At 46.8% G+C, this 13154-nt stretch overlaps 1 pseudogene; it reads right to left on the reverse strand.

The window, feature by feature from the left end:
* Window positions 1-1335: 1335 nt before the first annotated feature.
* Window positions 1336-7198, reverse strand: LOC110325002 (annotated as a pseudogene).
* Between the last annotated feature and the right edge of the window lie 5956 nt (window positions 7199-13154).

Below are 13154 nucleotides of genomic sequence, written 5' to 3' on the forward strand. Positions count from 1 at the left end.
TGAGTTATCTCAGTGCTCAATGGGAAGGGAATCCTGTGTGCGTGATTGTCTGCTGACCACAGGTCCACCTATCATTGTGTCTTCTCACGAGCCTTGAGGCTCAGGTGTGTCTCAACCTGGATGGACAGCTTTCCCTCTGCCTGCAGGCCTCTAGCTGTGTTTCCAGGCTCACAGGATTCTCCATGGATGTCTAGGACCAGATGCAAACTCATCTTGGCCTCCTATCCTTCTCTATCTAGGCTGTATCCTAGCTAAGCCATTGAGCTGTATCACCCACTTCTCTCTCCAAATGTGGCCTGATGTTCCCTGAAACTGCCCTTAATGACAATCTCCATGACCCCTGCTCTACCAAGTCCTCTGCATTGTAGCCACACATGCTACACTCCTAAGACAGGAACAGTGGTTGACCCCTCCAATGTTCCCTCAGGCTCTGAGACATTAGAGGATTACACAGGGCCAGGCTTTTTGTCGTCTGTTGTCTGTTCTACCATTATTCTAAATGGACCTTGTTTCAGATTCTAAGAAATGGATCCATTGTTCTTTGCCCTGCACAATCTCCACCTATCACCACCATCTCCTGGTCCTCTCCCTGCTCATCCTCCTCCCCCCTCCTCCTCCTCCTCATCATCATCATTACCACAGAGATCACCTAAATCCACATCTCTTTGGGTACTCTCTGTGAAACATCCAGAGTCTTCTTTTAATCCTCCACATGCCTGTCACTATTGTGACACCTCAGGACCAGACACTTTGCTTGGTGAAAGTTGTCCCTGTGTCATCAGGGACCTTGGAATGCCATAATGACTAGCTGTGGTTCACGGGGAAATGACTGAGGTTCTTAGTGCCTCAATTTCCTCATCTGTAAAAGGGACTCATAATAACACGTGGCCCACAGGAGTCACAGAGTGCAAGTGACAATCTCTATGTCCCCGTTATCACTAGATGCCGCCCTCTGCCAAGAGGAGCTGAGTGAACACTGCCTGGACACTTTCTGTGCAGGTATATGTTTATAGACCGTTTGCTCCTAACTATTCATTTTGGGTGATGAAGATGGAGAAGTCCATTTGGGAAGTGGAAGAGAGACAGATTTCAGTCTCAGGAATATGAGATATTGATGTCAACAAGACTGGGATCCTGACACAAACCATTCAGAAGCAACTGTGAATATGTGACCACTAAAGTTAGTCAAGGTCACTGTCTAATTCCACACATAACAAAGGATGGAAGTCAAAAAGCATGAAGAACTTAGAAAGAAGCCCCAATACTTGGGAAGTTATAGTCTCCTAAAGGGTTGACAAGCTTGGCCACAAAGTGGATAATCTTAGAATCTGGGTTTCAAACTACGTACAGGAATTGCTCATCAACCTTAACCATCGTAGAGTTAATTTTTGCAGACTGGAAGTTATATATGACCCTCATGGTGGCATCTGCTTCTGTTTCTGTCTCAGTCATGTCCAGCACAGCCTTGTAGACCATCTGTGGGGCGAGAAACACACCACTCACTGGAGACCAGGGTGGGCAGGAAAGGAATCTGGAGTTAGCAGTGAGTGCTGGCCTCATCTGCTGGCGAATTTCTTTGTTTCTACCATGAGCATTATCCCTGGATTTTCCAAGTTTCTGCTCAGGGTGTGAGGTAAGGCATGCCCTGATCTGCTAAGGGTCTGACTCTGTGCTGCCCACACACCAAGTACAACAGGAGGACAGGAGTAGGCAGTGGTTGGCCTTTTCCCACAGGCTGCTTCCCAATAGGGAAAAGCCAGTGTGCTGGCAGACAATGCAGGTTTCTGTTGAGGTTTGGTATTTTGCTATCTATTACAATGCTAAGTGTTGGCCTCCATGACCAGGTTGTTGCAGAGAAGAGAGTGTATACATGTAGACTAAGTAAACCTGTCCCCAAGTTATTTCTTTTGGGTAAATAAAGATACCCAGAGCCAATCTCTGAGTAGAAGAGACATAACTGGTGTCTTAGTCAGGGTTTCTATTTCTGCACAAACATCATGACCAAGAAGCAAGTTGTGGAGGAAAGGGTTTATTCAGCTTACATTTCCATACTGCTTTTGATCACCAAAGGATGCAGGACTGGAACTCAAAACAGGTCAGAAAGCAGGAGCTGATGCAGAAGCCATGGAGGGATGTTCTTTACTGNNTTGCTTCCCCTGGCTTGCTCAGCCTGCTCTCTTATAGAACCCAAGACTACCAGCCCAGAGATGGTCCCACCCACAAGGGGCCCTTCCCCCTTGATCACTAATTGAGAAAAAGTCCCACAGCTGGATCTCATGGGGGCATTTCCCCAACTGAAGCTCCTTTCTCTGTGATAACTCCAGCTGTGTCAAGTTGACACACAAAACCAGCCAGTACAATTGGGGTTTAGGTTCCCAGGCTAAGGGTTCAAGGAGATCCACAAAAAGGAAGAAGTGCAGGAGGAAGGAGGAAGAAGCCACCATGGGTTCACAATCAAGAGAATGTGGCCCTTAAGAAGTAAAGAGAAGCTCAGATGCAATATAGTAAGTAATAACTCAGGATATCGATAGGAAAGTAGATTCTAATAGTATAGCGGCTAGGCCACTGCACAGCTAAGGCTTATTGTAAATACAAAAATTGTATGTCTTTCATCCTGGAAATTAAATAGTTAAGATGGGGTAGAAACCTTGGCCGGGATTAAATAATTTCTACGGAAAGTCTCATCATCTCTGTTGTTCCAGCCTCCTTGTGATATACACCAGCATTGCACAGGGCATGGTTTCACATTTCCAGACTATCATGCCCTGTTGGTACAGATCTCAGCCCAGGGCTCTGAGTGGTCAGGGGAGCGAAGACTAAGCACCAACAGGCTGTGTACCTAAGAATGTGGTATGAGGGTTTGAGGGCATCTTCTCTCCCATTCTCAGTTTTTCTCTCCTGATCTGCCATTGATCCCTTGTTATTACCTTTACTGGTACTTTCTGTGTGCTGGTTAAGTAGTAATGACTGTGCACTACATAGAAGAAACTGAGACCATGCAGTGCTTTGGGAGTGACCCTGCAGTGGATTGTGCATGGCCCAGCAGTGGATTGCAAGGAGTCGTGCAGTGGATTGTAGGTGGCCTGCAGTAGGTTGTGGGTGGCCTGCAGTGGATTGTGGGTGGCCTGCAGTGGATTGTGGGGAGCTCTGCAGTGCAGCACAGATTGGAACCCATGTGGTCTAAAACCAAGCATAGGCAGTTTCCCCACTGTTGACTTCTGGATGAGTTCAAGTCTTGAGGATAAAAAAAGCAACTGGCTACACACTCTGAGAAGGAGTATCTGGGCTATTATTTATGTCTCCCACAATGAGGGTTCTCAGGCATGGAGGTTTTCTCACATATTGAACATCCCCATGTACCCTCATGGCATTCACTGAATATAGTAAGGAGAAAGATGAATGACCCTATGCTTCTTGTCTTACCTGAGAGACACTTATATCTTCGGCTCCAGTGATCCCAGACAGGTCAGCCTGTGTGAAGACTTCTTTGAAACCCAGCTCTGGAAGGCTGTTCTCCAGCCTGTAATTTTGGGATAAGGAGAACATGGGTAGGTGGAGCTCATCTATCAGCCTGAGGATAAAAGAGAAATTGAAGAGCCATTGGAACCTGTGCCCAACCAACACAACTTCTCTCTGACTGGTAGCATTCTATAGCAGTGCTCTTGCTGGCGAGGAGCCCTCTTTCCACCTATTCCTAGACCACATGATTTTCCTCTTCCTAATGCATTAATTATTCATCAGGTCCTGAGAGTGTGTACAGTGGACAGGCAACCTGGTTTGATACTATCTGTTCCTTGACTGAGAATGCTTTCCTCCTAGATCCACAAAATGCAACCCTTCCCTGTCGTGCCGACCCTCAGTCATCACCTAGTGACCATTCCTTTTAAAATTGGACACTGCATCAGATTCCAGCATTCCTTACTCTTGGCTGTCCTTCTCAATTTCACCAGTGCATCCAACCTGAACATTAATTTATTAAATAATGATTAGTTCTATTTTCTTCCCCCACTGTCTTTTCCTTGATTACAATATATCTGGAAAGGAAGAAAATTTTTGTTCATTCTTCTCTGATACTCTCTCAGAGTCTATGTCAGAAATTGGAACACAGTAGGTCTTCAAGTCACCATTTTATCAACTGTGAATGAATGGATGATAAGGGGCCAAGATGGTTACACAGGACACAGCTGGTTCTCAAGGTTGATATCTCACAATTCCCTCTGCCTTCCAAAAATTCTTTCAAGACTCCTTGTCCTTTACAGCCTGTGAGAGACACAGGAAACCTCCTTCCACATTTGAGCAGATATCATCTTGTCAACAACAAAAAACACAGTAAAAAAAAATCAGGCCCCAATCCACAGAGACAGAGGAAGGAAATTCAACTCAACTCTGCCTGTCCCCTGCTGACACTTTAACCATTACACAGGGTATAAGTGAGACTCTGAGGTACAGGGACACTGGCCATCCGGACAGCTGCAGAGCAGGGATCCAGGACAGTTCTGCAGCCTGTAGACATGCATCTGGGCCTCAAAGATTTCCTTCATTTCCTCAGGGTCTCTGGTTGTAAGCTGGCTTCCACCTGCTGCATCCTGCCCTGGTCAGGGAGGATGAACATGGCCTTGCCATTGCCTTTGTAGTTCAGCTCCACCACAGTGCATTTCAGCTCCTCATCCTGGAAGTAGGATGTTCTCAGGTCCTCAATTTTCATCATGGACACCTTCACAGGCCTCCTCCTGTCCTCTATAAATTTTCCCATGAACATGTCATCAGGGTCAAAGGCCACCTTCCATTTGCCTAAAGGTAGGACAAATAATCAGATTGTCATACCAGCAGATACACTCCTCCTCTTCCCATCTATGTTCAGCTTCTGAGTTGTGACTGCGATCCATCCATCTTCAGTCACTCAGAATGTCCCTCTGGGTGGCATATGCTAAACTGGAAAAACATTGGTAGGTAGACAAATTGTTGGCAATGAGGATCCAGACTTAGTTTGGAAAGGGAACCTCAAAACTATAGCCAGTCTACTTGGGGTCCTGACATAGTCAGGGACCTGGGTAGAGTGTGTAAGAGAGATGAGAGTGAAGGTGGTGAGACTGGAGACAGGGAAGAGTTGAGGGTCCCATCTGTCTCAGGGGGACCATGTCCAGAAGGCTATGGCTTATGGGACAAGTTTTAGGAGAAACAGAACAACTCAGACTGAGTTCTCCCATATCGTGATCAGTTCATAATCCCTTAGATTATGGCTAAGACATGGGAAGTGAGTTGTCATTCCACACATGGGCAATGGCCACCACCAAAAATCACAGGTTCAGCTCAGGCTTATCCCAGATTTCTAGTTTTTTGGCTGCTCAATTGATGTACACTCTTGGAATTGGTGATGAAGCTATTCCTTACTATTGGCCTCTCACAGTCTAATCATATATGCCATCTCACACCAACGGGAACTTGAGCTTGAGTCTGGGTTCCTGCAGTCTAACCCTTCAGGCTGTCACTCTGCTTCCACCTGCCCCTGCTCACAGCAGATCTGAGGTTATTGTGTCCTCTGTTCTCTGTCTTCCTATCTTCCTGGGCTCTAACCTCCCGTCTTATATTTCTGTTCATTGTCACCTTGATTTTCTGCCTAGAGCCCAGGCTTGCCCTCCCTGTATCCTGAACTAATTTTAATTAGCACCAAATCCACCCCGGGTACAGTTACATCATGACTTCTGTCAGGCAGCAATTTCAGGGCTGTCACCTTGTTCCCTAGTCTCTATTGGACAGGGAGTGGTGTGTGGGGGATCCCTGGATTTTCTTCAACTATCCTTGCACAAAATGTCTCTAGCTGAGTCTCTAACGACCATGGACCCAAGTCCCAACAGACTCCCTGCCCCAGCAATGTTTCTTGGGAATTCTGATCTTTTATATAATAATTTTATAAAAGTATAATTCCAAGAAGCAGCCAGAAACTAACACAGAACACTGCTTGGCTGACATTTTCCTTCTCTCGTGACTTTCCCCAGTCTCTGCTTCTCCATGCCCAAACCCAGCTCATCACACAAGATGTTCATGGGAGAAGCCCTTTGTAGGAACTGCCCACAGGGTTCTCCACTACTTTCAGGTTATGATACTTTCCCCCTTAAGTTTAGTGTCAATAGGGCCCTTTAGGTCAAGAAGTCCCAGCACACCGGAATCCTGCCGGAGACCGAGGCTCCCCAGATGGATGGATACCTTCTATAGGAACATACTAGAAATGCCTGCTCTGGTCAGACTGAGGGATTCTGTTTGTGTACTGAGAAGCCATGGCCTCTGCATACTAAGGAGGGCGGGCAGTGGAAGACATGGCATTCTGTTAGTCATTAACTTTAGTAGCAGCCCAGACAGCCTTCCTAGATTGACAGTTCAGTGCTTCTGTTGGGCTTTTCCCAGGAATTACATCATTATATAAAAATATATCATTGGAGAAGTAAGCACTGTTTGTAATAAGAACTTACACAGGGCTCCAAAACCCTGAGCACCTCCTCTCCAGTGGTCAGCGTAAGGACACAGGTTCCCAGGCAGCATCCTCTCCCTCCATTCACCAACCATTCACTACTCTCACCTTCAAAGTAGATGTAATTCACCAGGACAATGTATGTCCTCTCTTCCAGGTCTGAGATCAGTTCCTTGATCTTCCCCTGGGTCTGATTCCTCACATAGTCATTGATGAGCTTTTTGGCCTCATGAGGCTGCTGGAAGTCTGCTATGAAGGCCTCAGCCTAGTACAGAACCCTTGCCTTCTACTTGAACTCTGCCAGGATCTGTAGGGACTTTTTAATAAACAAGGGAATCCCTGTGCTGATCTGTACCTGGTCCTCAGGCTGGCTGAGGCTCTGTAGGAGGTGCCCAAAGCCCTGGTGGATGTCTGCTTCAGAGGTCTCTGTAAGATTGAACTTGAGAACTTCTAGAATGTCTACCAGGGTCTTGCCCTTTGCTCCCAAGGACACAATGGCCAAAGCAGCTGAGATGCTAAGTGGAAAGAAGACAATGTTTTTATGTGGATTCTTCAAAGCCAGCTCCTTGTAGAGGCTGAAGGTAAAGTCAGTGTTGATGGAGGCCAACGTGAGACTATCCTGTTGTTTTCTAGTGTCTTGGCCTTTTTGGACTATAGTGTGCCATCTGAAGAGCAGAGGACAGCAGGACAGATCCCAGCCATTAGGATCCACAGAGCTGCGATGAAGGCCATCTTCTCCGTTCTCCAAGATGAAAGCAAAAACATACCTGAGCATCTCCTAGGTCTCCCACCTGGCTGGCATTGTGCCCTGCTCTGCTGCCTTTCCTGCCTCTGTGACCATCCACAAGAGATGCTCTGACCTCTCAGATGGCAGTACTCCATCGTGTACTCACTACTACCATGGAGGAAGTGCTGTTGCATAATCCAATTTTTTTCATTTAAGAGAACCAGATTCCAGGAATGAGAAGGGTTATTCCAGCCTGACAGAAAAAGGGAAAGAAAACTCAGAGCCATGTGCTATCTTAATGTCTTGTCTACCTTTCTGGATTGGCATAAGGCCCCATTAGAAGGCATGGAACCCTCTTCCTCTGCACTTGTTCAATGTCCTATCAACAACCTCTAGAACAGACTGAAGGAAAGAACCTTGGGTGAATTTTGTAGCAGTGAATCTAGTGTACGGTTCTGGGAGTAGTGAGATGAATTGAGAGAAAACACTGGAGACATCTGGCTCAGGGCCAAAGCCCTGAGTTCATGTATTAGAAGGGCCAACAGTGAGAGGGCCTTATAGCCTTGTCAGAATACCACATGACTTAAGGGTTGGAAGGCCTTCTGACCAGAAAAAGAAAGAAATGTTCAAGTCTCTGATACTTGTAGCAGATTTCAGTTTTTCTGACAGGAGCCGGTGTGGTGTGGCAAGCGAATACCTAGACCTCCCTGGGTAGCCTGTTGTGTGACCCAGTAACATAATTGGAAAAGGTGTCTGGCTCATCACAGTATGGGACTGGAGGTGGAGAATGACCAGAAGGCCAACTCGCCCATACTCCCCTGCAGTAGTGAACACAGTTGAATCCTGTGATCATGGTAAACATGGCCGCCCAGACGTAGCCTCCGTTCATGCTGTGGGAGAGTTCAGATGGGAAAGTAGATGAGAGTGGAATGGAAGGTGAGGAAGAATAGGGAAGAGAGGGGACAAGATGGGTTATGGGGGAAGGAGAAGTGAGGAAGTGCAAGGAAGTAGAGGCAGTGCAATAGGAGGGGGAGAAGGGGGTAGAGTGAGGGAGCCAAGGGGAAGATGGAGGGGAGAGGAGACCACAAGAGTGTAGGAGAATGGAGAGCGAGGGAGGGGAGGTATTGGTGTTTTCCCTCACACCCCCAGGGCAGTAACATGACTGCAGTAGAGTCAGGAGATTCAGCAACCTTCGATCTCTGATACTATTTTTTGGGAAAGGATTCGGCCATATTTTATTTCAAAATGATTTCCAGAGAAAACGGGCTCTTCTGTTCGTGCAGGAGAAGGCCTGGATTACTGGCTGAGCTGTTGTCTTCTTTTTCTTGCTAGGAGAGAATGGCAGCCCATTTTTGCCCATGGATTTACCAGAGAATTCTGGTTCCTGACCCTGAGGCATCTCCTGTCTGATGTGAGCATGACAGTGATGCCATCTCTCCCAGAGTGACTCTGTCACAGTCCTGTCCCCTCCTGGCTCCTACCTCAGCACCTGGACTAGGCAAGGTCTCAGTACTTCCTCTCTGTGGAGGGTCAGAAGGAGCAGGCTCCATTCATTTTCCAGGAGCATAGACCATGGCACCTGTGCCTTCCATAGTCATGAAGACCCAGACAAGAGAGAAGTGTCTATGCATTATAGAAATATCCCGATTTAACCCCAGTTCCCTGAGAGTAAGTTCTCACCTCTCCCGCACCAAGACTGCTGGTTATAGCTGGCAACAGAATTCCTCAGAAGACTCCTTTCTCTGTCTCCAGAGAGAAGATTTCCTGGGCATTACCTGCAGACCTGCAGCCAGCTGCTAGTCTGTTAGTTGAGTCCTGATGTGCATCTTTGCTGCCTTATGGTGTGTTTTTCCCTCTCACACACTAGTATCCATTTATCCCCAGGGATTCCTCCCTCTTGTTGGGCGCCCCACACTCCGTCCCACAGAGGTGGGGAAAAGATGACACATATGCCAAGGCAGGGTTTGAGCAGCTTCCACAGTTTCCCGCTGCAGCTTCCTTTATTCTCTTTCAGCTTCTGCCTCAGCTCTTTTCCGTTTATTATGGGGGAATCGCCCAATTTATCCCCTTCCACCCTCTGCACTCGTCTCTCATCACTCTTCATCATCCAATCAGCATTCAGCACGCTCTGTACACAAGCCATGCACGCAGACAGGGTGTGCGTTGATAGGCCAGTGACTCAATATCATGCTGTATGACGCTATGCGTCAGGCAGACAGCACGTGATCACTCAGGTGCACAGCATGATCATTCAGGTGCATATAATCAGGGTTTTGGTAAACAAGCAGGGAATCACGGGACTTGGCAGTGAGCCAGGGTGCCTTCTTGGCTCACAAGGCCGCAGCTGCGGTCACACCCGCTTCCCACACTCTCTTACAAAATTCTGATCACGATAAGCTGTGCTCTATGCTCACACTTGAGATGGACGACAGGATGATTTGTGGTGAAAATGATTTACAGGCTCTATCTTGGAGAAAAACCTCCTGGTGTGAAAATCTGTAACAATGTTCTAAACAACAGGCCCACTGTATGTCTTCATTATTTTTATGAATTAGCATTATTAAGCAATATTAATATATATGATTTGAGCGGATAAACCAAACAGTAGACCACACCAAGGTGATTCCACGTGAGAGGTTTATTAAGCAGGGATGGGGAGCGGCAAAGCGGGTAGAAGAGTAGAGAAGAGAGAAAGAGGAGAAGGAGAAAGGGGGGAAGGAGGGGAAGAGATGAAGAGAAGAGAGCGGGGAGGGGGTGATCCCCTAATTTATACGGAGAATGACATCACACCAATGAGGGTGGGGACTGAGCCAGGTGAGTTGTGGGANTGAGGGTCGTTGTCCTGGCAACACAGGTCTAGTGTCACATGGTTGGGCCAGGCCTTGGAGTGTCCTGGTGCTAACAATTATGGCTTCTGTTTCGGTAACAGTTCAAAGGTCAGTATAGAACAGATGAGCAGTCTAGGCAAAAATCAGGGCAGCAGCCCTGAGATACTTGTCGCCAGGAAGAGCTGCAGCTAACCTGTGTTCTGGGCTTCCCAAGTCACTTCACAAAGGATACAACTGTGTGTCCATGTTCCTTGGTCTCTTTATGAAACCTCAAAGAATAAGAAACACATGTCTCAGTGTTGCCTGCATCCGTCTTACCTTCCTTTCTGCCAGAAAGGCGATTTCTGAAGGGAAGACACTTGTGCTTGGCAGTGGAGGAAATCAAAATGAGTCTGTGTCTGCAGAGACTGACTAACTGATGAGAATTTCAGTTCAGTAGACAGATTGGAGCCTTTCGGGTCCATCTTGAAGCCTGTTACCTTATCATGCACTAACCTCCCTGTAATGAGACTCTCTGGTATACTGTATGTATGGAAACATTGCCTGTCAACAAAAAAACTGATGGCATATTAGCTGAGGCAGGAAATAGAAGGTGAGCCTTTTGGTAAGGGGATGGATGCTGGAAGAGATTCACCCTGGACTTGGAGTAGACAAATCATAAAACTGGTGAGAGGTAACCAGCCTTGTGGCAGAACTTAGACTAATTTAAATGGGATCATTAAACTATATGCTAGAAAAAAATGATCCAAGTCTTGTGACCTAGGGATTTTATTCATAAATTAATTTCAGAGCCATTGTTCCAGGAACTGTGGCATGGTGGAACAGGTCACAGTTACAGTTCTGGCTCCATGAACATCCATGTTTTGCCTCCCTGTGTGTCAGAACCAGTGCCTGAGACAATAGGAACGATTACCTCAGCAGATAACTAGCTGCAACCCCAATGCTAAGAATGGCAGCAGAGGACATCTTGAGCCTAGAGAGAAGCTTCCCCCATGTTGATGCAGCTGCCTCTCTCAGGTTTCCACCCATGCCCCTTAAGCTTGCCTTCATCTGTGACTTTCTTCCTTTTGTAAAGCTATAACATTTTTGTGAATCTGCTTCCACGTTGGAACATGGAATTTGAGTAACAGAAATCTGTGTTATCTGATCATTCATTGTCACACAAAATGGTTCCCAAGTGAAGGATCTTATTTCTTTTAGGATGAGAGTTGGGGGTTTTGTGTCAACAGTGAGAGACTCAGTAGACATGTCTTAGGTCCAAAGTCACTGTCCTCCACCCCACCCCACCCCTCAAAAATTGCAGATTCTAACAAAAAAGAATAGGGCTGAGGAAACAAATTATTAAGGTGCCTTTCTTCGTACCAAAAACGTACATCCCCTATGGCCATTCCTGTTGTCCAGGAGGCATCCTAACATCCCCACAGAATCTGCTGCTTAAGGCAGAGCCACCTAGATCTGCTTCAATCTAGATCGCCTGAATCAGCTCACAGCTCCTTCCTTACCTGCTGTCACAGAACATCTGTTTTCTTCCTCTAATATTTTGCTTCTTCTCCTGCACACTGATAAACACAAACACACACACACACACACACACACACACACACACACACACACACACACACGGGGTGGAGGAGGAAGGAGGAGGCAGAGGGAGAGGGAACACAAGCCTTGGTGATTACATCCCCAGTAAATCTTTCTTTTTTCCACAAGGTTGCCTAGTTTGATGACCTCCCTGCTTCCTGGCTGATGCTTGGCTCTAACTGAACTGAAGTGCCACTTTTGTACCCTTCTCAGGGCAGATCACTTGGCTCTGCTGCCTGCTGCTACTCACCACATTTAACTCCAAATTTTAGAGTTGGCCTTTCCAGATGGTTTTCTCCTCCACAGTGCTGGCTAGACTCATGTGAACTCAACACAAACAAGTTGAGAGGAAGAACTCTTAACTGACAAATGCCTTCACAAGATCTGGCTGTAGACAAGCCTATAGGATACATTCTTAATTATGTCAAATTAGAGGGCTCAACCCGTGGTGAATGATGTCATCTCCCAGTGGTGGTCCTGAGTTTTTTAGGAATGCAGGCTGAGTCAACCATGTGAACCAAGCCAGTAAGCAGCATACCTCCATGGATTCAGCATCAGCTCCTGCCTAATGTTTTCTGCCCTGTTTGGGTTCCTGTCCTGATTCCCTTCAATGGTGAAAACTGTGTAAGCCATAGAAACCCTTTCCTCCCCAACTTGCTTACTAGACATGTGTTTCATAACAGCAATAGAAACCATAACTGAGATATCTCCCCATACACCTCTGTCCACTCATCTCTGGACACCTACTTGTTTAAGTGACATTTTGTGGCTGACACATCAGTGTCTGTCTCCCTCAGGGGACCACTGGAGTCTGCTGTCCCCCTGTGTTTCTGTACTCCTGGATCCTACTGGATAAATCTGGCAGCTCCCATATGCACTTCTCGAAACCCCATCCTGAGTGAAAGGATGCTTGTCCCCTGTGATCCTGAGCACCTTTCTGACAAGTTGTTCTCTTTGGAACAAACTCAGATTGATACTCGGTGTACAGTACTTACAGCACCCCTCCCTGTGTCTCAGTTCCTATGCTAATGGCCTCCTCCTCCTCCTGGTGGGATCCCTCCAATTCTTTCCCAAGTCTCTCCTATTTCCTCCTTCCTCTGAAGTTCTCTACTGACACCTTTTCAAGGTTTTCTTTCTTCTCCTTGCTCCATCTTTCTTACTTGCTCAATGCTGGGCTCTTCCCATTCCAAACTGTAACCTTCCAGGCCACTTGCTTGTCTCCTTAAGTCTCTGCCTCACCTCAGAACCTTAACACTCACTAAGAATCACCACCTGCTTTATGACTGTGACATGTCTCGGCCACAATATAAGCTTGACAAATGTTCTCAACAGGCAGTAAATACCATATCTGACTATCAGATTCTCACTGATTTTGACTAATTCTTCCAATGTTGCAGCAAGTGGTCTTAGACCTCCCTGTGCTCAGATTTTTTGGCCTCCATTTTTGGCACGCTACTTACTGTGCAGCATGCCACACTCACAGATTCTCCTGACAAAAGTCAAACTTCCTCCAAAGCTTTCCAGAACCTGGTCCCACCCCTTTCAGCTTTGA

Source organism: Mus pahari, chromosome 7 (assembly GCF_900095145.1).
Source record: "Mus pahari chromosome 7, PAHARI_EIJ_v1.1, whole genome shotgun sequence".
NCBI lineage: Eukaryota > Metazoa > Chordata > Mammalia > Rodentia > Muridae > Mus > Mus pahari.